Below are 24,943 nucleotides of genomic sequence, written 5' to 3'. Positions count from 1 at the left end.
TCCCAGTGGGCAATGCTGCCTCAGGGAGAGAGAAAGATCTTATCCATCTCTAATTTCTATGGCACAGATTGTGCATGGGAAAGCTGCCCCACTCTCGGAGTAGCCCAAGGAGGCATTCTGTTGCAGATATGCTTATCTGAGGCACTTTCAATGCTTTCCCTTTACTCTGGAGGGTAGTATTTTAGTTCTGACCTAAACCAGTGGCAAATTACAATATCCCACACACCAGCTAGGCTTTGCTAGCTAGTGCCTGGTGGCAGATGGGGTGGGGGAAGAGCTTTCTACCCCTCTCTGCCCTCTTCCTGCTTTCTCCTATACATGTGGACCCAAGATTCAGGTAGCCCAGGCAGAGAGTATGGGAGTTCAAGTCACAGTCTAGCCCTTTGCTTTGATTACGGCTGAATATGCCTCAACAAATCTGTAGAGAGTTGGTTGTATATGAGTGACTCTACACAGGAAGGCTGGCTGTGTCACTGTGAGTCTGCGGGAGTATTCTGGATCTGCAGCAGTGAATCTACAGAGGGTAAGTGAATGTGTCTTTAGAGTCTGATGATTTTATAGGGAATATAAAGACAGCACAAGTTAACAAGAGAAAATATTCATAGGCAAGCTTAATAATTCCCTAACTTTGGCACATTTAGCCTTTAAACTGTAAAGTTCTTTAACAGTAGCTTTGGAAGGTGAATAGTTTAGCAAGCTGAGCTGAAATGTAAAAACATTCCTGTCTGAGAATGTAACTAACTCATACAACACACAAGACTGAAGAAAAGCATTTTGTGTCCCAAAACCTCTAATGTTCTGTATTTGCACCCCAGAGTTGATCACGAGATACTGGCCTGTATTCCAGCACCATTTTTATGCTGTGGGATATTCTAAAATTTGAGAGAGTGTTGTTTTAAATAATTAAATAACAACTGATAGGATTATTCCATCAGATAATTCCCAGATTCTTGCTAGTCTCTGTGTGTGGGTTTAAAAGTAATTTGCATAGTACAATCTGTATTAGTGCAAGATGGGGCTAGCAAAGTGTGTTTACTTTGGTTCGACTCCTATTCACTCTGAAGCAAAAGAATAAGGTGGGGCTGGTTCCTACCATTTCTGATTGTTCCTTAACTTGTTGGTTGCATAATTGTTATGTCACGATCTCGTGGCAGGAAGATACATTTTTTTTTAAAAAAAAACTATAGTAACCTCTGAGGACGGTTCCTGTCACTTTTTTCTGATTAAATTTTGAGCCAAATCAGCAGATGTACATCAGTGTAGTTCTATTGACTTCAGTGGAGTTATGCTGATTTACTCCAGTTAAGAATCTGTCCCTCTGTTTGTCATAATTGCACACAAGAACAACATGAGCAAGACATCGGGTGGCAAGTTGCAAAAGTCAGTGAGACTGAATAAAATGTTTTACAAGTGGCTTGGATGTTGCTCTCTATACACAACCCTTAGATGACCAATTACAAAACCATTCACTCCAGAAAAGGTCTGAGAAGCAGTGTTGGGGAGAAATTAGAGACCACTGACCCGCATTGCTGTAGCATCTGAGCACTTCACAGCCTTTAATAAATTTATCCTCACACCACCTCTGTGAGGCCGGGCAGTGCTCCTATCCCCATTTAACAGATGGAGAACTGAGGCACAGACTAAGTGATATGTCCAAGATCACACAGAAGTCTGTGGCAGAGCAAAGTATTAAATCCAGGTCTCCAAAGTTATAGGCTAGCACCCTAATCACTAGATCATCCTTCCGCTCCTCATGCCACTCACTCCACTGCATTTGTGTTTGTCATTGATTTGTAAAGTGATAAGTGTGCCTGGGACTGTACAAGAATCAGGGAAGTGGGTCAAAGGATCATATTCTGTTGTGTTACAGCCACAGAGCACAACTGAGTTCAACAGGGTTTCCCAAATGCAACCAAGAAAAGAAATTACCTAGGGCTGAATTTGATTTAAAAAAAGAAATCTCTTGTGGAGGGAGAAGGAAGGAAAGATAAAGGGCCAAATAGTGCCACAGATGCATGGCTCTGAGTAAGGGACACTGCACAGCTTCCCAGGGGAGAGCTTTGGTACAGAGTATGCCTTATTGGGCACAATCCCTCCCGAGAGCTCAGAGGGAGATCGTAATCCCGACCAGCTCCACAGCCTGTATGGAGGGCAAACTTATTCTTTTCTATCACCTTTGGGGTGATTTGTACCCTGGACCTGCTAAGGGGTGGTAGACCCTTTACTCCCTGACCATGGGAACTGTTGTTGTGCTCTTCCCCTCTTCCTCTACCCCACTCTAATCCCTGCACACCTATTCAAGGGCCAGGTGCAATCAGGTCAAATAATGCTTAGCATTCTCCACACAGCCACTCGCCTACAATTAACATACATGGGTTGTGAACAAGCTAGGCAGTAGGTGGCACAGTATGTACTTTCTGAAACTAGAAGTGTGGTAGTATGCAACAATGGCCACAGTGCATTACTGGAAGGAGGGAGTGTCATCTAATGGTTAGAAAAAGGTATAAACATTAGGAATCCTGTATGCTGTTCCTAGCCCTGCCATTGACTCACTGTGGGATAGATTGGGCTGCCCTTAGTAAGGCTGAATAGTACCATTCTCTTGATGCCTTGGACTGAGATGTTATTCACCATGAGTAAGGGTGACAGCATCTGGCCTCAGGTGATGGTAACACACCGTCTACACCAAATGTTTTCAGTAGCATTTGGGATGTCTCCAGTTTTGGCTGTCCAATTTGAGACACCTAGGGCTTTGTTTTCCCTTATGGAGTGAATCGAAGCACTTCTGAATGTCCTTAATGACTCAGGGTGGATTCCCAAGAAAGGAATGCTCAGTCCAACGTGAGTGGCCACTCTTGAAAATTTGAACTAAAGCATTCTGTGCTTCAGTTCTTCTCTTGGCCCAATATTACCCACTGTACTGCATGGTGGGGTGAGGCTTAATTAGTACTTGTAAATAATGTTGAGATCCTCAGATAAAAAAGTTCAAAGTATAATTATTATTGTACATAGGAGCAGCCCAGAATAATTGGATGAGTTAACATCTCTTCCACTCCCACAATAGCGCCAACCATCTGTTTTTTTCAGTGCCCTTCTCTATTTCTCTAAAAGTTAGAAAGAGGGAAGAAAATAGATTCATATTCTGAAACATTCAACCTGCCTAGTTCCAAAAGATACTTCAAAAATGGACGTAAATGTTCTCAAAGTGAAGTGCTCTCTCTTTCATGATCCTGTCTAATTATGGGACTGGATAAACCAGGGCTTTACGGCTTCCAAAAATGAATGCAGTGCATGGCCTCTTGCTTAACAGGGGATTACAAAATATGATATCTAATAACATCTATCTACTCATTCAATTTAACCTAGTTACCTCTCTGTGGGCCAAAGCACAAATTATATAAATGTTTTGTTGTATCATAAATTAATTATGTTTTTGCAGTGGTGCCAGTCTCTAATACAGGCTTGACAGCTATGCAGAATGTCATTCGATGGTTTCTGTGGGGCAGTAATGATTACAATTGACAACACTACAAGTGCCTGTTCATGTTGAAGGACTTGGTCTTCCTGACTTTTAAATATATATGTAATGGGCCTATTCTTCAGCAAGGGAGATTTAGGTTAGATATGGGGGGGGGGGCGGGGAGTTATAAGGAGTCTATAAGGAAAGTTAAACTCTGGAACTGGCTTCTAAAGGAGGTTGTGGAATCCCAGTTACTGTCAAACACCTGTCAGAGATGGTCTGGGTTTACTTGGTCCTGCCTCAGTGCAGAGAGCTGAACTAAATATCCTCTAGAGCAGTGCTTCTCAAGCTATGATGTAGGGGACCGGCATTTTTTTTTCCAATGTGCGCGCAGACCGGCAGCCGATGGCTCGCGGACCCACCACCGGTCCGCGGACCACCACTTTGAGTAGCACTGCTCTAGAGGTCCCTTCCAGCCCTACATTTCTGTGGTTCTATGATACATATAACAACAATGATACAGAGTAACATAGTACTAGCAAAATGGAGGGCAGTAGAAGCAGAGCTGGCTCACCCACTTGTAGTTTCTGCTTTGGTTAGAAAGTCCTTACAGGCAGGTAATGAGCCAGATCCTTAGCTGGTGAAAATCATGATAGTGCCAATGACATAAAATGGAGTTAAAGCTACTCACAACAGGGATCTGGTGGTCAGTCTGTTTATAGAGCTGAGAGTTCCTGCGGTTTATCACTAGACTGGCAGAGTTTGGTGTTTTCTTCAATCCTGCTCCTGAGAATCTCAAATTTAATTTTAAAAGGTTTCTAGCCCTCACAGCTGCAGATTAACTTTGAAAATATGAAACTGAAGGCTTCAAAACCAGGAGGCAAATACAGAGAATCGCAAACATACATTTTTTTCAAAATCTCACCATTTTAGAGGGCCATGATTTTTGGGGCCTGACTCATGAATTTTATATGCCTGGGGTTAGCAATGCTGCACTATATATGGTAGTAAAACAAAGACATTTTGCCTGAACATCACTGGCTGAATAACATTGAGACAAAGCAGACATTAAACTCCTTTCTGTGAAGTAACACTCTCCTAATGACCAAGTAAAAGCCTATCCATTTAAGGTGATGGTAGGAAGCAAGTATGTCATGCACAAAAAGGGTCACACCTTTCCGTTCTTTGCCCACATTCAAGAGAGATTCAATATGCATTAAAATAACAGCAAGGATATGGCTAAATTTGCCAGTGTGCTACCATGTATATAGTGTCTTCCCCTTTCTTTATATATTTCTCTCAGAGTACTGTGATTACATACCTGTGAGAAGCAACATGGTCCAGTGGATAGGATATTGAGGTTCTGTTCCTATCTCTGCTCCTGACTTGCTGTGTAACCTGAGGCAAATCATTTCATCTCTCCATTCCCCTCGTATACTCTGATTACAGCTCTTTGGGGCAGCAATGCTTTTAACAGTGTATTTTTACGTATGTACAAATGGGGCTCTGATCTTGGTAGTGGCCTGTGGATGCCACCATACTACAAATAATATCTGATTTCCATATCTAGAGCTGTCTCTACACTAGGCAAATAAGGCTTGTGATAAACCATTGTGTACTACACCTTCAGCATGCACACATGATGATGGCCATCCCAGGCATTTTGCAAGCGTTTGTCATACTTATTTACTTGCCACACTTAGGATGAGGTCTTTGGCTCAGGTCCAGACAGTTTTATCTCAGGTCCAATTAGTGTCGGATTAATGTGGGCAGGAAGCCTCAAGCAGATCAACTAGTTGAGCCAGTCATCTTAATTTTATGCCACTGTGCCTCCCCTTTGGAAATTACCTCCTAAACCCGTGTGCCAGCAAAAGTGCTAGAGGATTGGTGCTTCCAAAGTCTCAGCATGTACTAATGCAACCACAGCTCCAAGCCATGCTGTGAAAAAGGTGTTGCTGGGAAGACCTAACGCTTTGCAAGGACAACTATATCATGTAACTGATGTCCCTGCACCCGTTTTCTCAGTTAATAGAGGCATACTGCTCAAGCTAGTCCTGAAATGGATCCATTCAGTGCTATAGTTAGCTAATAAAAAACAAGCTATGTTGAGACTTGTGTTAATTAAACGTACATTTTTGCAACAAGCTCCAGAGCAGGACCCGAGAAGACACAACCACATAGCTTTAGCAAAAAAGTCCAAGTTATGCTCCAATCAATTTCTTTGATCCAGTATATCAAAATCTACGTAGATTATTTCAGTCTGGCCTTTCTGAAGACGAGAAGCACAGTCCAACTGACGACGCTGAGATGGGACAAAGTTTATGGCCATGAGTTCTACAGCGAATGGTGCTTTAAGAACTCTGGTGCATTTGTGCTGGTTACTGCAACTTTAAGTTCTGGAGACTCCATGTGGCAGCATTCAAAAAGACTTCTCAGGTGTTGCAGCCACAGTTGAAGTTGCAGGATAAGGCAAGGTTCCTTAGTGGATAGAGCACTAGTTTAGAATTCAGTAGACCTCAGTTCTATGCCTGACTCTATCACTGGCACACTAGGTGACCTGAGGCAAGTCACTTTTCCTCTTTGTGCCTCAGTTTCCCCACTTGTAAAAATGGGGATAATAATAATTGTATACTCCTTTGTAAAGTGCTTTGAGATCTACCAATGGAAAAACACTATATAGGGGCTGGGTATTGTTTATTATTACGTTAGAGACTGAACACGAGAATGAAAAGTTGCTGGATGTCGCTTGTAAATAAGGAACTATTCACTGTGCTAGCTTGATTCATTTTTGTTGTTATTTTGCGGGTTTTTTTCCTGTTGTTCACAACCAAAAAAGTCCGTTATGTCTTTTAACTAATGCTAATGATTTTAACTGGATCAGTAGCCATAACACCCATACACAGTGTGGATTTGGAGTCACGTACTACAATAATGAAACAAGCAATGCCTAGGTCAGACAGAGGAATCATGATACATGTTTTAGCTGTGTTGTCCATGAAGAAAGTATTACTGCATGGACGATGAAATCCACATCCACCCATAATTAAGGATTAGTTTCTGTGCATGCAGATATACCATTTGGTGGGGCACTGGAAAAGTATCAAGAAATGTTGGCAGATTTCCTGCAGATAAAAAAGCAGCTCAGTTATACAAGAAGCCCCAAATATAAAAAGGGATGAGCCCAGATGTCCATCATTTTCTTATTCTGTCTTTCTTCTTTCTCTTCACCTTTCTTTTAATCACCATTCAAACCACATTGTTTTCATTACACAATTTAATGATATTTAATTACATACATTGTAATTCTTATGCCCTTACCATACAGTATTTTGATGAAGTATCCTTAAAAATAGATGGATTCCAAGAGATTCTTTAGATTAATCTGTGTATTCGCTGTATGTCTGTTACATGCTAGTGTTATTGTCTCTTTCTTTTTTTAAATGCAAAAATTGGAAGTTTCAGTACATAAATAATTACATGAAACAAATGTAAATATGAGTGTGGGTATATCCATAGATCTGTACTGTAAAGAGTAATTACAGATATGCCTGTAATTTTGGTTGTAAATAATTTGTTTGGTTTTATGTTTTATTGAAATGTCATAAAGCATTTCTGTTAGGAACTTGATACTCTCTTTGGTTGAGTTAATTTGCTAAAGTAGGCCCCAGTCCTACAAATATTAGCACACATGCTTAATTATATTTTATCTAATTACATTCAATGGGATTACTCACATGAGTAAAATTGAGCATGTGCATAAGTGTTTAAGGACGGGACCTCAGTTTGGATTGATTTAGGCAGAAAAGTAACAAAGGTATGGGCAGAAGAACTGCCTAAATCCAGAGAGGGGGCCATATTTATATCTGGGTATAGCTCTTCATGTGCATTTATGTGTCTTGCCAGTCACTGCACTCATATTAGTACTTGTCTGCCTTGTCCCAGCTGATGATCCACTCTTCTCTAAAATTATTGGATGCTTTGGGCCACATTTCCCCTATTGGAGCACAAGGGATGGAAATCGCCACAAGGCTTCTTTCATAGAGTATCCTGTGAATTCCACCATTGAGAAGGGGGACTACTCCAGAAGAAGCAGGAGTTTAATCCCTCTAATAACCAAATAACTAGGTCTACACAGCTCCTCGGTTGGGAGCCCCACCACCAGTCATTGGAGCAGGAGCTGCCTCTGGATTTAAAAGTGTACAAGGGAAAGGTGGGTAAGCAGCTGAGTCAAATTTAACTTATCTGCCTAACTCTGACGAGCCCATGGTAGCCCTCTCCCCAATTCTCACTCAACCATGTGTGGATCCTAGTCCTTACAGGACTACCTCAGAAAGACATCTGAGGGACTGGGCAAAGTCTAATATTGTAAATTCCTGAGCACTTCTTGAGAAGTGGTCAACATCCTCAATTTCCAGTGATTTTCCACAACACCGTGCAGGACCCAGACCCAGCTGTATGATCCTTGGGACATAGGTCTTTCTAGAAATGCTCTAAAATGTGTTTGAAATATATTTCTCTTTTTTAAATTCAATTAAAAAAAATGGAGAAGTTGCGAAGAAAATGGTACCCACCTCTGTAACTGTTCAAAAAACAGGAGAGGAAATGTCATTGCCACTTTTCCTGATTGTGGAGTCAGATAAAATTCAAAATTAGTAAAATTATCAGAGTGTGACCTGTTTTGTATTGGGCCTGTTTTGTTTACAGTGCTAGGATGATATCAAAAAGGCAACAATATTGCAGTTTTTAATTTTACTTTATGACATCATTGTTAAAAGAATGGGAAAAAACAGCAACTAGCATCTAAACATTACTTTTGACCACATATGACCCAAATTCCAGAATACAAAATGTACTGTTCAAATACAAAATAAAAGTACATAAAGTCATAGATTTCATAGGTTTATAAGGCCAGATCATTAGATCATCTAGTCCGAAATCCCATACATTCCAGGCTAATACATTTCACCCAGTTGTCCCTATTTTGAGCCCAATAACTTGTGTTTCCCAAAAGCATAACCTCCAGAAAAGCATCTAGTCTTGATATGAAGCAATAAAAACCCGGAGAATCCACCACTTCACTTGGTAGTTTATTCCAATGGATAATCACCCTTGCTTTTAAGAATGTGTGCCTAAATTCTAATTTGAATTTGTCTGGCTTTACCTTCTAGCCATTAGTTTTCTCTGCTAAATTAAAGAGCATTTTAATCCTCAGTATTTTCTCCCTTCGAAGTACTTGTTCACTGTGATCAAGTCATCTCTCAATCTTTTTGATAAGTGGTTCACTACTCTGTGTTAGCAATTCTTGTCAGGCCTAACATACTGACTGCACCTAGCACACTGTTGTCATAATCTGCATCAAAAAGAAGTCATGTAAGGTATCATATACAGTCTGGTAACATACTGGTAAAGTGTGGAGTGTGAACAGGGTGTGTACACAGTTATAAATATGTGAGAGAATTATGTTCTTAAAATGTGTTTGGCAAACATTGCATGAGCCCACTCTGTCCTGCCAAAGGAATGTGTATTTGCTAGTCTCACACCAGCCCCATCGTCAGGCAGAGACAATGTCGGTACATTTACATATAAGGTAAACAAAGTTATCAAGCTAACAAGTCGGGGAGAAGACAGCATGGCATCTAAACCCCAGTAGAAGAGAGAAACTTTATCTGGGTTTACTTTTCAAAGACTACATTTCAACGGTTTGCTGGAATACAAAGAGCACCCCATAGTTGTCCGTCATTTGGGAGATTCAAAGGGAGAGAGGTTTTGTAATCACAGAACACTGGGTTATTCAACAAAGGGGTGGTTGAAGTCTCAGGGAACTGAATGTAGATGGGAAACCTTAGGCAAAGATTGTAACTTGCTGAAGTTACGTTTTAGTCTTAGAAGCAGATGTTTACTTTTGTTTGTTTGTGAACCTCTTCTATCTTTATTCCTTATACTTGGTATCACTTAAACCTATTAATTTTTGTTTTATAAACTTGTTTTACTTTTGCTATAAACTAATTCAGTGCTGTGACAGAAATAAGAGTGTCTGTCAAACATCAGTTAAATTAATGAGCTGCAGTGTATTGTCTCTTTAAAGGAGCAGCCTCCTGAGGATGTGCCAGGAGAGGGCTGGATACTACAGAGGCCAATAAGTTTGGGGAAATTCGGGACTGGGGTTGGGTGTCGGGATCACTCTGCAAAAAGTAACTAGGCGGTGGAAGCCTAGGTGTGACCTGCATGCTTGTAAGGCTGGCTGTTGGTGTCAGGGCTGTGATCCTCATCAGTATAGCATTTAAGGCACTGGTTGCAGATACTGGTCTGGGCTGAACTCCTAAGCATCACACCTAGCGAGACTTTTAAATTCCCTGGTCTCTACCAGAAGCAACTGCAGTTGTTACTAGATGAAAATGCATAGGGGCAGTCTCTCTGAGCAAAATCCTAACGTCAACTAAGTCAATGGCAAAACTCCATCTGGATTTATGTGCAGCTAATACACATACTGAAAACAGACTTGAAAATCATACACATATATTACACATCCCCGGTTCTTCAGCTTCAGAAACAAAGGTGTCCGTCCAGATACTCATTTAGTTAAATCCAGTAGTAAAAATAATGATAATTAGCTATTAAACGTTCATTAGGTCCTATGGGCACCAGTGCATTCATGCTATCTGCCCCTGAAGTCACTCTAGCATTGGAAAATATCACAAATCACTGTATTTATTTATTATTTGTATAGTCATAATGCCTAGACTTGCCAGTTGGGTGCCAGGGCCCCATTTATTAGGCACTCTATACATATATAATAACAAGATGATCCCTCTCCCAAACAGTTTACAATCGATGCAATCTTAACCCTATTTCTTCTTGCAATGCCCCTGTTATAGGTGGGGAGCTGAGGCACAAAGAGAATAAATGATTTGATCACACAGGATGTCTGTGATACAGACAGAAATCAAAACTTCAGTGACTTAATCTGAAGACCATCCTCTTATCACTTATGTACAACAAGCCAGTACATTATTCTGGCATAACTAAGACCTGAATTTGCACAATGGTCTTTCTTACCCATATGACTACCCTCTGGTCTAATGTTTCTTTGCAGTAGTGTCATTGAACTGAATTCTGACCTAGGAATTCAAACATATTGTAGTGTGATGTAAATGCAAATGTTAATCTTCCTGATGATGATTATGGGGTATGCATCTGTACCTAGCTAAAATGTCCCAAATAAACATATTTAATGTGTGATAGCTACAGTCTTCTGCTTCCAGTAGGCAAATAAATGCAGGACATGACCTAAGAATACAAGGAGGAAGCTTAATGAATAATATTTTTAAATGGCTTCTGATTTTTGTTTCTTAAACAAAAACAAATCCAGTTGCTTGTTCTTTTAACTTCCATCAATTGTAAATGTTTTGCTATGAGATTTCCAGGACACTTGAAAAGGAAACTGGACCATAACAATGGCTAATATAAGCATTTATCTCCACTGGCCTGCACACTGATAAGAAAAAGCCAACTAACTGTTCTGTCTCTCATTTTTACAACTTTCTGTTGGAGCAGTCAGTTGCTCCATTTAACACAGAAAATTATAAGGACTTGTCTACACTTACAGCGCTGCAGCTAGGGTGACCAGATGTCCCAGTTTTATAGGGACAGTCCTGATATTCAAGGCTTTGTCTTATATCGGTATCTATTACCCCATCACCCTGTACCAATTTTTCATCCTAGCTGCAGCGGTACAGCTGCACCAGTGAAGCTGTGCTGCTGTAGCACTTAGTAAAGATGCTACCTATGCTGACGGGAGAGCTTCTGCCATAGATGTCGGTAGTCCACCTCCCCGAGAAGCAGTAGCTATGTTGACAGGAGAGACCCTCCTGTCAACGTAGCGGAGTCTACACCTGGGGTTAGGTTGGTATTACTATGTTGCTCAGGGGTGTGGATTTTCCACCCCTCTGAGCAACGTACTTATTCTGACATCAATCTGCCAACGTAGGGCCCAGAAGGCAAAGAAATTCCTGTCACAATTGAGAAACAAATTGAAGGCCTTAATCCAAAATGATGCATGTTGGCATACAAAGGCACAAAAAGGCATGCTCCAGGAAAGCTTGTGCAGTTTCACAGACAGATGGCATGGTGTTACAGGGAATAAAATGGGCCTCTTGGTCAGGAGGTCCACTACAGGAAAGCTGAGTGCCCTTTGGAGCACAGTAATTCCTCTATAAAAGTCCATTGAGAGGAAGAACCAAGGATGGGGAGGTGTGGAGAGGGCGTGAATGAGACCCACAGGCTTGGCTCAGAGGTAAAGCTCAGAGGTCGCAGGATCTACCACAGTTTTGAATATCGGGTCGTAGGGTCAGACACCAGAAATATTTTGTGATCAGTTTTCAGGTTTTAAATTGGTTGAAATGTCCTGCCATGGGCGAGTAATGGCACATCCTTAGCACCTAAAGCCAAAAACTGCCCTCAGGAATGTAGAGATGATCCCCTAAGATAAAGGAGGTCTTCTTGAAAATGAAAACTTGAATCTGGGGAAGCACCAGTGGTTCTTAGCATCTGGCAGATTGGGGCTGCAAATGCATTGCTTGGAACAAAAAATGGATAGTGGTCATCGGGGACCAGTGATGGTCCCACAGACAAAGTGGGAGGGTTTAAAGGACAGTAGTGAGAGCTTTCTGCTCCAGTTCACAGTATTCATTCTTGTAGGACAAGGCATCTGCCTTCCCATTCTTAGTCTCAGCATGGTAAATAATCATAAAGTCAAATCAGGAGATGAAAAGATCCCAGCAAATCTGACATGGGTTAAGTCATCAGGTTGTCTGTAGATGCTCCATATTCTTTGTGGGGTCCAGATAGGTCAAAATGGGGACAGAATTAAATGCCTTTTTCAAGTGGTCGAAAGCCACCTGCATGTCAGTGGACTAGGTGAATTTAACCATCTTCTAGAGGAAGGACATTATGGGGCTACCAGGTCAGAAAATTCTTAGATGAATCACTACTAAAAAAAACTGTCAATCTGAGAAATTGCTGTACTCCATATATATTTGAGGGTGCCTTCCACTTAGTAATCTTGTGACCAATGCTTCTAAGTGGATGTCTGGCATGTCTGGGATAGTGGGCTGGATAGAGGTTGCCATGATTCTGGTGGATAGGCAGCAGTATGGTTCACTGTGGGGAGGTGTGAAGTGCAGACCCAACCCTAGCCCCTTGACTGGGGCTGAGCCCTGGTATTTCCTGACCTGGAGGTGGGCTGGGCACCCTGCTGCAGTGGGCCCAGGCATCCCACAATAAAGGCACAAACCCAATGACAATTCTTTTAGTTGGTGGAGAGGTGGGGCTGGGTGAAGTCAACTTGCATTGCTTTGGGATCTGGTAGGGCAACTGAGGCCTCGAGAGCTGGCGGGGTCAGGTAGCATGTCATTTTTCTTGGGCTCGCTCCATTAGCCAATCATCAATCCTAAAACAAAGATCAATTAAAGTTCCCAGGCTAGGCAGAGGTTCCACCTATGTGAATTAATCTTTGATAAGGTCATTGAGCCCTGCCTGAAGTGGTACCACTTCGCAGCCGCATTGCAATGGGTGTCTGCAACCAAACCCTGAAATTCTGCTGCATATTTGGCAATGGAATTGGGACCCTGCCGGAGAGTTGGAGAGCAATTTCTGCAGTATGTTTTCAAGGAGAGGCATCGAAGATGCCTGCCATTGCATGTACAAAATTTTCAAGAAGAGGACTGGACCCCTCCAGGACTGGGGACTCAGGGCCTCTCCAATGAGAAGACTGGGTACTAATCTTATTCAGGACCGATCTGTGGGATATGACTGTGACTGCAACATGAACTGCAGATGACTTTAGTTAAGTTTCAGAGTGGTAGCTGTGTTAGTCTGTATCAGCAAAAAGAACGAGGAGTCCTTGTGGCACCTTAGAGGCTAATAAATTTATTTGGGCATAAGCTTTTATGGGCTAAAACCCACTTCATCAGATGCATGCAGTGGAAAATACAGTAAGAAGATATATATAGATATATATAGATATATATCTATATATACAGAGAACATGAAAAAATGCGGGTTGCCATACCAACTCTAACAAGACTAATCAATTAAGGTGGGCTATTATCAGCAGGAGAAAAAAAACGTTTGTAGTGATAATCAGGGTGGCCCATTTCCAACAGTTGACAAGAAGGTGTGAGGAAAAATTAGCATGGGGAAATAGAAGGTAGGTTGGGCTCCTGCTGGAGCCCTTCCAGTGGGGAGCTCCATGCCTGGAGGCAAAGTCCCTCTTATCTTTTAGTGGGCTGCTCAAACTGTAGCACGTCAAGCTGTAGGCAGTGTGACCTAGCGGTCAGAGCAAGAGTCTGGTCTAGTGGTTGGAGCAGAATCAGCGAGCAGAAAGGGAGTTGTGGTCAGGAGACAAGCCAAGGGTCAGAGCCAGGATTTAGAAATCAGGGGTTCAGAGGTAGGCAAGGACAGAGGCTAGAGCTGAGCAGGCAAGGAGTGGAGTAAGGTCTTGGCAGGAAGGAAGTCTGGTGCAGTTGAGGGCATGAAACACATTGAGCAGCCACTGTGCTGCTTTGCTACCAGGCTTAAATGGGGATCTGTTGGCTGTTCTGTCCGATCAGGCAGCACAGTCACTTAGTTAGAGTTTATTGGGCCCAGCTGAGCTCACAGGAGATTGCAGCTGGAGTCAGCTGAGTTGCTGACACCTGTTCAATGATGATTCCCCAATTAAAATTACATTTTGAGATCTATCAGTTTGCCAGCTTTTAATCCATTTAATGTGTGCCATGTCATTGTAGTTTTTTAGTCAAAATGCGGTGTGGTACCAAGTCAAACACATTACAGAAGTCTAAGTATATTTACATCAACCCTTTTACCTTTATCAATCAAACTTGTAATTTCATTTAAAAAAACAAGTTAGATTGACAGAATCTATTTTCCATAAACCTATGTTGCTTGTCATTAATTATATATTCTCCTTTAATACTTTATTAATTGAGTCCCTTGTCAGCCACTGCATTATCTTGCCCAGGATTGAAGTCAGACTGACAGGCCTATAATATCCTGGTTCATCCTGTTTACCCTTTTCAAAACATGGGCACAATATTATCTTTCTTCCAGTCTTTGGGAACTTCCCCAGAGTGCCAAGACTTAACTAAAATCAACATTAACAGTCCAGCAAGCTCCTCGGCCAACTCTTTTAAAACTCTTGGATGCAAGTTATTTGGAACTGCTGATTTTAAAATGTCTGAGTTTAGTAACTGCTGTTTAACATCCTCCTGAAATACTAGAGGAATGGAAAGAGTGTTATCATATGATGAGAAAAACCTTATCTGTTTTTTTTCCTAAATACAAAACAGTAATACTTATTGAACACCTCTGCCTTTTCAGCATTAATATTAATAACTCTACCATTTCAATCTAATAATGCACCAATACCACTGTCAGAATTATTTTTGTTCCTAATATACTTGAAAAAAAAACCATCCTTCTCATTGTCCTTATTATTTTCCAAAATGAAGTCAGGATTGGCTAACTGAACTCATATGTGCTGCCCCAGGATACTGAAATTAAAGTAATAAGTCATACTGTGAATGTATAAAGTATTTTCCAATGGCACAGGACTACTATCTGCTGCATTAAGGACTGTAGCCAGCGTATTAACATTGCCTCGTTTTTGTTTGTTATATACAGTATATCTGACAAAAACTCTGGTTGTGTAAAAACAGGGTGGAGGTGAAAATCCTTTCATGCACAAACTAGGGATATTTTTCGCTTTCCTCTGTAAAATAATTAAGACACTTTAAATGGTGGCATTGTCTGTTTATTACTATACTGTGTATACCGAGAGCTTGTGGAGCCAAAGCCAAAGATTCTTCTGAACTGTCATCACTCAGCACAGTTTGGAGGGATCAAATGAAGCCAATTTAATGTTTTATGACTCCGTCCCCTACATACATATTTAAGGAAGATTAAACAATGATTCAATTAATCTTGATGGAACACTGCATGCCAAAATGTATCATTTCTGTGGACTAAACAACTGTATAAACTAATCTGTGAGCCACACTGTAGAACTCTCTGGGCTGCATTTGGTCAAACAGTGATATTAAAGAACCCAAAAAAGGTTTTGAATAGAAAGCCACAGGCTGTTTCCATACACAGCCAGCTTGCAATATGATAATTATATCCCAAGTGAGATGAGCCTATGGCACTCCTTATAGGGTCAGTGGTGGGAGAAATTTTAGAAGAATAAAAGCTTTTGGAGCCTACTTCAAAGACAATATAATGATAAACACATGTTCCCTTGTCACTTTGGTGGACAGGTATGTAACTAACACCACTGAATTTCCAGAATAGCGGACAGGACTGGAACTCTTCTGTCTTGGTAGCAAGGATTTTATTTTATTTTATTTTATTTTGCAGGTGACAAATAAAACCACAACAGATAGTATCTGTGAGCATCCCTTCCATTATGTAACTTCTCGGTTAAGGGTTTGCCATTTGTTGACACCCACCAAAATTATGTCCTCAAATCTCATGGTTGAAGACTGTTAAGAAAAAGTCATTAATTAGCTCTGTGCTTTCAACTTAGTTTTGGGTGACAGTCAATAATCCTTAAAGTGTAAGAAACTGAACTTTTTATGATAGTGATGACTTCATTTATACAGCAATTTTTTTCCCAATGGATCTCAAAGCACTTTACAAACAGTATTATATATAGCCACTTCTGAAAATATTGTAATCTATATTTCTTCCTTGTTGTCAGGAGTTACAGTTGCCATTTGACATGATATCATGCCTCAACAGATTCTTACCTGAAAAACTCATGCGAATTAATTGGACTATGAGCACTGGGCTGAAAACTATCTGACAAGGAATGACAACCAAAGTATCAAGTTGGGAGGAGCTGACCAGTGGGGTACTGCAGAAATTACTGTTTGACCTGGTTGATAAAAGCCTTTCATAATTATCTGGATTTGGGAGCAGAGTGTGGGATGGTAAACAGACTATTAAGTACATTCAGAGAGGATATTAAAGGATTGATTATGGCTTTCTGCAGCAGCCTCACATTGTAGATGCCTGGTGTAGAGGTGCTGGCCCCAGCAGAAGATCTATGAGGCATTGTATCTCAGGCAGGCACAATACATTTTCCAGATCCGTGGAGTTGCTCCTGCTGCTGTATCACTTCTTGAAAGGCACAGAGATCTTGCTCTGCTCTCTGTGGGGATGTGGTGGGCATGGAGCCAATGGGAATTCTTGCTGACTAAGGATTACTCAAATAAGCCCATTTTGGTGGATCAGACCCTTGGCCTTCAGTCTATGCAAGAAAAATTCCCACTGCAGTAAGTGGAGAGGGTTCAAAGAAGAGCTATTAGAATGATTAAACGATTGGAAAACATGACTTATAGTGATGGACTCAAGGAGCTCAGTTATCTTATCAAAGAGAAGGCTAAGGAATGACTTGATCACTGTCTATAAGTACCTACACAGAGAACAGAAATTTGATAATAGAGGGCTCTTCAATGTAGTAGAGAAAGGTATATCATGATCCAATGGCTGGAAGTTGAAGCTAGACAAATTCAGACTGGAAATAAAGTGTAAATGTTTAACAGTGAGGTTAATTCACCATTGGAATTAATTAATTAACCATTATTAAGAGTCATGGCGGATTCTCTATCACTGACAATTTTTAAATCAAGTTTGACCACAATTATAGGATTTGAAGCAGTCCTATTGCCTGTGTTATGCAGAAGGTCAGACTAGATGATCCTAATGGTACCGTCTGCCCTTAAAAATCGGTGAGTGAGCATTTTACCCATGTTAAACTATTTCAGGATAGGGCCTAAGAGCAGGAAAAAAACAAACTGAAATTTCTGAGAATTGCAATGTGGAAGTGATACTAATGTAGAATCTGGACAAAATCTCTCTCTCTCTATCACTCACTCATATAATCATTGTATTTGAGCAATGTGTGAAAAGTGGCACAGGGAGGTGATTATTTCTTTATATAGCTGTGATGAATACTGTGTACATTTCTGGACACTTCTAATCCCAGAAAGATATTGAAAATTAACATGTCTTTAGAGAAGGGCCACAGAAATTATTGATGGATTGAAAGGGTTCATTTTGGAGGAAAGAGAAAAACTCTAAATATAGTTCAGCCAAATGATGACTAAAGATGACTTGCCTACCCACTACAAATACTTGAAGGATGAAAATACAAAAGAATTGCTTCTGGCGGTCCAGGGAATAATGGGATAAAACTGAGTAAAGAAAAAGGTAGGAATAATTTCCTAACAAAGAGGTCTATTATACTGTGGAATAAGTTCCAAAGGGGAAAAGATGAGAGTCATGGGGCACATGCAATAATAGAATGGGACCTTATTAATGGTGCCTACTGAAAGGCAAGGTGCCATCTTAAAAGGAAACCTGAAGTCAAGTGGCAATTTCTATACACATTAGAGATGCAATGCACACTTCCGGCTGAGGATTAACACACTCTGTAAAACAAACCTCATCAATGCAACACAATGCCCTAGCTTATACTTAATCTAAATCAGCTGTTTATTTACTCTTTGTATTATTTTTGGTCTTGTATTCTTTGAGTGTTGTGAATAATAGAAATCATTCATGCAGATCATTGGATTGCCTGCTTAGTTTCTGCATCCAGTTTGGCATTCTTCCTGAAAAAAAGTGCCTAATGCCTAATAGAAACTACCTCAACAAGGAATCACAGACTGAGCCTGCAGGTAAAATATTATATGAACATAGTTTTGGCCATTGGCTGTCTGTCCCCTAAGTAAAAGGCATGACAAACCAAAACATTTCTGGCATTACTGTGCAAAATTCATTAAAACGTATGGTAATGCCATCCACCACCTAGAAGTCTGGGAATGAGGCCTGCCTATTGGCACCTAGATACCATAGTTTGACTGCAAAAAAATGGACATAACTGCCTTGTACAAAAGTAGTACTGGTTGTCTGCAATGTTTTGAAATGGCACCTACAAAAGAAGTTGCTACTTTCTGATACAGAAGAAGCTATAATGGCAACATGATGCTTCTTTTTTAACTCTATCACATGTATTGCCGGGGCACAGAATATTTTGGCTTTAATGCCCAGACTAAATGTGTGGATATTTTAAACAGCACCATTGATAAAACTAAACTGAATTCCTTTCAGCTTGCTGAATGTCTGTTGGCAGCTCCATAGCTTTTTAAAGGCATAGTGATCCTCTAATGAATGTCCCTCATCCCTAATTTCATATTGCACTTTGTGGACAATTTGTCCAAACCACACTTTCTGACTCATAATTGCTGGCATTTTGGTGAGCGCAGTCACTGTAACTGGTGCATAAATTATACGCTGCAGCTACTACTGTGTGTATCTCCACATTTTTATTCCATAAAAAGAACATCCATTTCAGTCTTTTGAAACAAGTATGAGTGAGACACATTAGATCCAAGTTCTCAACAAGCACTACTAGATATCTCAGGGGACTGATGGTTAGGCACAGAACATTCTACACCTACGTCACTGGTTCAAATCCAGTTCACATCTCTAGTGATAACTAAACACCTGTTTGTATGGTATGTTTTCCATACAAAAGAAGAAAAAATATGTATTTTCAGTCTGTGTGGCTTATATTGTAGACTAAGGCAAACAACAAACAGAATTTAAATGTCTACGGGCCAGAGAGTGCATGCATAGTGTATTTCTCATTTATAAGAACTTCCAACTTGAATCTTCTCACAGCTCTGCCCTCAGAACATAGCTATTTTCGTTAAGTCTTCAGTTAGGTATACAACTCCATAGATGACAGGTTTCACAGTAACAGCCGTGTTAGTCTGTATTTGCAAAAAGAAAAGGAGTACTTGTGGCACCTTAGAGACTAACCAATTTATTTGAGCGTAAGCTTTCGTGAGCTACAGCTCACTTCATCGGATGCGTACTGTGGAAAGTGTAGAAGATCTTTTTATACACACAAAGCATGAAAAAATACCTCCCCCCACCCCACTCTGCTGCTGGTGATAGCTTATCTAAAGTGACCACTCTCCTTACAATGTGTATGATAATCAAGGTGGGCCATTTCTAGCACAAATCTAGGGTTTAACAAGAACGTCTGAGGAAGGGGGGGGGGGCTTGGAAAACAAGGGGAAATAGGTTACCTTGCATAATGACTTAGCCACTGCCAGTCTCTATTCAAGCCTAAGTAAATTGTATCCAATTTGCAAATGAATTCCAATTCAGCAGTCTCTCGCTGGAGTCTGGATTTGAAGTTTTTCTGTTGTAATATCACAACTTTCATGTCTGCTGGACATGTTTGATTTGTGCTGGAAATGGCCCACCTTGATTATCATACACATTGTAAGGAGAGTGGTCACTTTAGATAAGCTATTACCAGCAGTAGAGTGGGGTGGGGGGAGGTATTTTTTCATGCTTTGTGTGTATAAAAAGATCCATAGTATGCATCCGATGAAGTGAGCAGTAGCTCATGAAAGCTTATGCTCAAATAAATTGGTTAGACTCTAAAGTGCCACAAGTACTCCAACTCCATAGATGTATAGTGCTTTAGAGACAATATGAAGACAGATTGTGCATTGTTGTGAACAGACCATCTGAGGCTAGTTTTGTTATTTAGCTTTTGGCTGGAGTAGGAATAGTTAAGGTCCTAGTTGTACAGATATCACAGTGATGGGCATGGTGTAAGAAATTCCTACCTGAGGCCCAGCTTCTGCAACTGGATGTGTGCAGATGTCTCCTTACACCCATGTGGTGCCTTATTGACTTCCAAGAGGCTTCACAAGAGGCTACCTGTGTAGATTCAGTTGTAAGATTAAGGCCTGAGAACCTATACTGAAAAACACACTGCATGATTTAACCTGGGTCTTCCAGTCATGTACCTTATCCTGTCTGATCTGGTTTTACTGCCTGTGGATAGAGCTGGCTGGTTTCTGGACAAAAAAGCGTCATACTTTTTACAAAACATTTTGTGAAAACTGTGACCATTCTTTAAGCCAGCTCTGTCTGTGAACTATGTTTAGCTAAAACTGGTGCTACAATTGCATACATAATTTTTAAATCTGTTTCAGAGTAACAGCCGTGTTAGTCTGTATTCGCAAAAAGAAAAGGAGGACTTGTGGCACCTTAGAGACTAACCAATTTATTTGAGCATAAGCTTTTGTGAGCTACAGCTCACTTCATCGATGCATACTGTGGAAACTGCAGAAGACATGTTATACACAGAGACCATGAAACAATACCTCCTCCCACCCCACTCTCCTGCTGGTAATAGTTTATCTAAAGTGATCACTCTCCTTACAATGTGTATGATAATCAGGTTGGGCCATTTCCAGCACAAATCCAGGTTTTCTCACCCTCCCCCCCCCCCCCCCCCCCCGCACACAAACTCACTCTCCTGCTGGTAATAGCTTATCCAAAGTGACCACTCTCCTTACAATGTGTATGAAAATCAAGGTGGGCCATTTCCAGCACAAATCCAGGTTTTCTCACCCCCCCCCCCCAAAACACACACACACACACACAAACTCACTCTCCTGCTGGTAATAGCTTATCCAAAGTGACCACTCTCCCTACAATGTGCATGATAATCAAGGTGGGCCATTTCCAGCACAAATCCAGGTTTTCTCACCCCCCCACCCCCAAACTCACTCTCCTGCTGGTAAAATAGCTCATCCAAAGTGACCACTCTCCCTACAATGTGCATGATAATCAAGGTGGGCCATTTCCAGCACAAATCCAGGTTTTCTCACCCCCCCCCAAAAACTCACTCTCCTGTGTGGTTTTTGGAGGGGGGGTGAGAAAACCTGGATTTGTGCTGGAAATGGCCCAACCTGATTATCATACACATTGTAAGGAGAGTGATCACTTTAGATAAGCTATTACCAGCAGGAGAGTGGGGTGGGAGGAGGTATTGTTTCATGGTCTCTGTGTATATCATGTCTTCTGCAGTTTCCACAGTATGCATCCGATGAAGTGAGCTGTAGCTCACGAAAGCTTATGCTCAAATAAATTGATTAGTCTCTAAGGTGCCACAAGTACTCCCTTTTTTTTTTAAATCTGTGTACATGTTGAATAGGAAGCACATTCAGCTGAGATTTTATTTTCCTTATCACCGAAAAAAAATTGCTTTTTAAAACAGTCGTGGTGAATTCTCTGTCAGAAACAGAGTTCTTACTTGGCCAAAAACCCTCTAAAATTGAAAGCCACATTCTGTTAATATTCTGTAGTGTATCTAGGGGTGCAGAGAGACACCCTGACACCCAGGCCAGCTGTCTTTCCCTGAATTAGAGCACAGCAAATAATTCCCAACAAATTAACGACTCTGTGAATTTAGCTTCTTTTTCTGCTTACAAACTATCCTGGAGTGTTATTTCCTCAGTTTCATTTGTGCATCAAATTTACTTAATCCTCTCTTTTCAAATTTCTCTTGCTCATGAATTAATTACCACCATTTAAAGGCTTGTAATTGATACTTGGTTTTAAATTCAAGCTGTTTTTTTAACCTATGATTGGCCAAATAGGTCACCTGATATTAATTCAGTTTCCTAGTAGGATAAGCATAAGGGCCTAATCCAAAACCCACTGAAATCACTGGAGGATCTCCTGTTGGCTTCTGGGGTCACTGGATCAGGCTCATGAACTGGAGTAGGGCTTAGAATGGCTTTTGAATCCAATTGAGAGAATGAGAAGTTTGAGAGGCAGCAGATAAACAGGATTAGGCAGTTTTGTAAGAATCTAAGCCTCTTCCTTTCTGGGCCAGGCCTTGCTTAAGATAGTATGAAAATATTAAACTGCAGTAAACTATATTGTAGCTGGGTGCAGAGTTTAGCTCCCTCCTCTCACATTCACACACAATAATTCGGGGTGGGAGGTATGATGCTTGCAGTTCAGTGTGAGGTCTCATCCTTGCCAGGCAGCTTTAATGTCCTCTAATCTGGAGCTCTGGCTAAGGATTTTTGTGAACATTCCCCTATGGCTGTGTTGAGCAGTGTCCCCACCCATGTCAAACATACCAACTGCCTTTACTGCTCTGTAACTTGCTGTCATCACAGCAGTCACTGACACAAGATAACAGCATCTGTGTCTGCAATCCTATTTGTGATGGATGGAGTAAGATCTTCTCTGGTTCATTTAATTTCCCCCTGCACCAGGGATCCAGCAAAGAGCTTGGGGATGCCAATCCTAGTTATGCCAGGCCATATAAAATATATCACTTCTGGGATGAGTGCTCAAGTGTGTGGACTTAAACTTCACTTGTTGCGAAGTGTAAGTGCTGGTAAAAGTCAAATTCGTGGAAAAGCAAAGCCAAAGGGAAATGAACATGACCAAAGTGACTTAATTTTCACTTACAAGCAAATACACGAGGAAAATGTATACAAGATCAACTTACCTCTGTACTTAATAAGAATCTAACCTTCCTGGTCAGCTGCTAGGGTGGTTAATCTGTCTTCCTGTCTAATCTATTTTGTATTGCTGCCTGTCATCATTGCATACGAGTCCACATAAAATAAATTGGCAATAGTGAAATCTCTAGTGAGCTTCATGGAGTCTCCGTTTCTTCTCTCTTTTCAGGTTATAGAAAACTCTAAATGGAGGACGGGCTCATTTTGGGAGGGGAAGTGGGGCGGGGGTTGATGCTGTGAATATGGGCAGCGTCTGCCATGTCTCTGTGAACCAAGGACTTCTTCTTGCCAAATGGCAGAGAGCACAGGGTTGCATCAGAGTTACAGGGATCCCCTGTGTCTAGTGTTTACATTCTAGTTCACAAAGAGTGTCAGGTAAGGTTTCTATTATGTAAGGAGATATGTATATATAGGAAATTATCTTCTGAAAGCTTTGTCGTTAAAGGCAGGTTAGCCAGAGGTGACATACCTTAAAGTTCCACTAAACAGGAAGTAGGAGACATTTATCTCAATGGCTCCCCATTGTGTAATGTGTGTCTTGCATAGGAAGTCTAATTGCATATTGAATCAAATGCTAATGAAGAGATTGTGGGGACTTCAGGAGAAGAAATTGATAGAAAAAGGTGAACTGTAAGGTGGGGAGCCCAGTTGTGCTCACAGTGGCCAGGAGTGTCAAGGAGCTGACCCAAGGCAGGAACAACAAAGTTACCTCACACTCGGGGCAGGAGGTAGCATGGTGCCCCACCCTGGTTACTCCCAGAAGCATTGCAGTCTCCTAAAGGTGGTCAGAATCTGGATTTGTGTCATCTCTTCTGGAAGTTTTCCACAGTTGGAGCCCCTCAAGTGAGAACGCCTCTTACCCAGCTCTCATTATTTCATTCTATGCTTTGCTGTCCACGTTGTCCCAGAGGAGTGCAACATATTTCAGCATGACCATTAGGACACACATTGTGTTGTTCCACTTTAACTACGTCAGATTAGAAACTAGTACAGGCATAGCAATACCTCTAGCGTGTATTCACTTCTAGCCGTATAAGGGTTAATATACCTTAACACTGTAAATGTACTGATGTCAACACCTTTATTCTGGTATAAATGCATTTAGGGTATCATATTGTTATAACTACACTGATTTCTAAAGCAATATAGCTAAGCTGTACAAAAAACCATGCACGGAACAGCTGCTACACTTACCAGTTAAACATCAGTCATTCCCTGGATCTGACGGATATAATCTTGCCTAATAGAATCCTCAAAAATGTGGCTTTGCTCCATCATCAAATGCACCATTTAAACTGTAATACATTCAGTTTAAATTATTAACAGTATACACATCTTGCTGAGATAACTAAAGGATGAGGCGACCTCACCCTTCTCCTCACATCCAACTTTAATTAAAATGAGAAAGAAACTCCTCTTAAATTGCACACTACCTGATGTAAAGCCCGGGGGCACCAAAAGTTAAGGCAAAAATCTTAGTATTTAAAGAACATAGATGTTAGGAGGCTTAGTTGTACTGGAGATGTGAAAATGTGAATAAAAGAATTACTCTAGTGCAAAATTAAATTGCACCACAAATGACTGGTTTTGAGGTGTATTACGTACAACACGCCAGGCATTAAATGGTCTTTGACCCAGCCGTTTTATTCAGTTGGTGCAGATTTTCACCTATTAACACGCGCACCACATTCTTGCATCAGCAATTAATTCCAGGTTCACATCTGACCAAGTGGCACAGTCAGCTCTGTAAGGACAGTATTTGTATACACTGTGACCTGTGGGTGTAAATGTCAGGCACACTTAGTTGCGAGTGCAAACCGATGCCACAGAAATGACAGCCACTGTGAACAATCAGGGCCACAAAAAAAGAACGGTCAGCTGGATGGATGTAATGTGAATAATGACAAGGGTTCCTCAGGAAAACATGAATAAAAATTGGGCACTGATAGAGTTTAATATATCATTTTATAATCATATTAAATCTGTTTTCCCGAATGTTCATCTTTCCTGGATTGTGTTATCAAAGCAAAAGTTTTTACTGTAGGATTATCAATGACATAATTAT

General features: G+C 40.9%; 1 long non-coding RNA gene across 1 annotated transcript in view; it reads left to right on the top strand.

Annotated features, from left to right (window-relative positions):
• Positions 1–317: 317 nt before the first annotated feature.
• Positions 318–24,943, top strand: part of LOC125630838 (uncharacterized) — a 45,522-nt gene continuing 20,896 nt past the window's right edge. Inside the window, exon 1 of the long non-coding RNA XR_007354801.2 lies at positions 318–523. This is a non-coding gene — a long non-coding RNA (uncharacterized LOC125630838). The remainder of the gene's footprint in view (positions 524–24,943) is intronic.

Source organism: Caretta caretta, chromosome 2 (genome assembly GCF_965140235.1).
Source record: "Caretta caretta isolate rCarCar2 chromosome 2, rCarCar1.hap1, whole genome shotgun sequence".
NCBI classification, from domain to species: Eukaryota; Metazoa; Chordata; order Testudines; family Cheloniidae; genus Caretta; species Caretta caretta.
The sequence above is the reverse complement of the archived record's forward strand: the minus strand, read 5'-3'. Positions and strand labels throughout refer to the sequence as shown.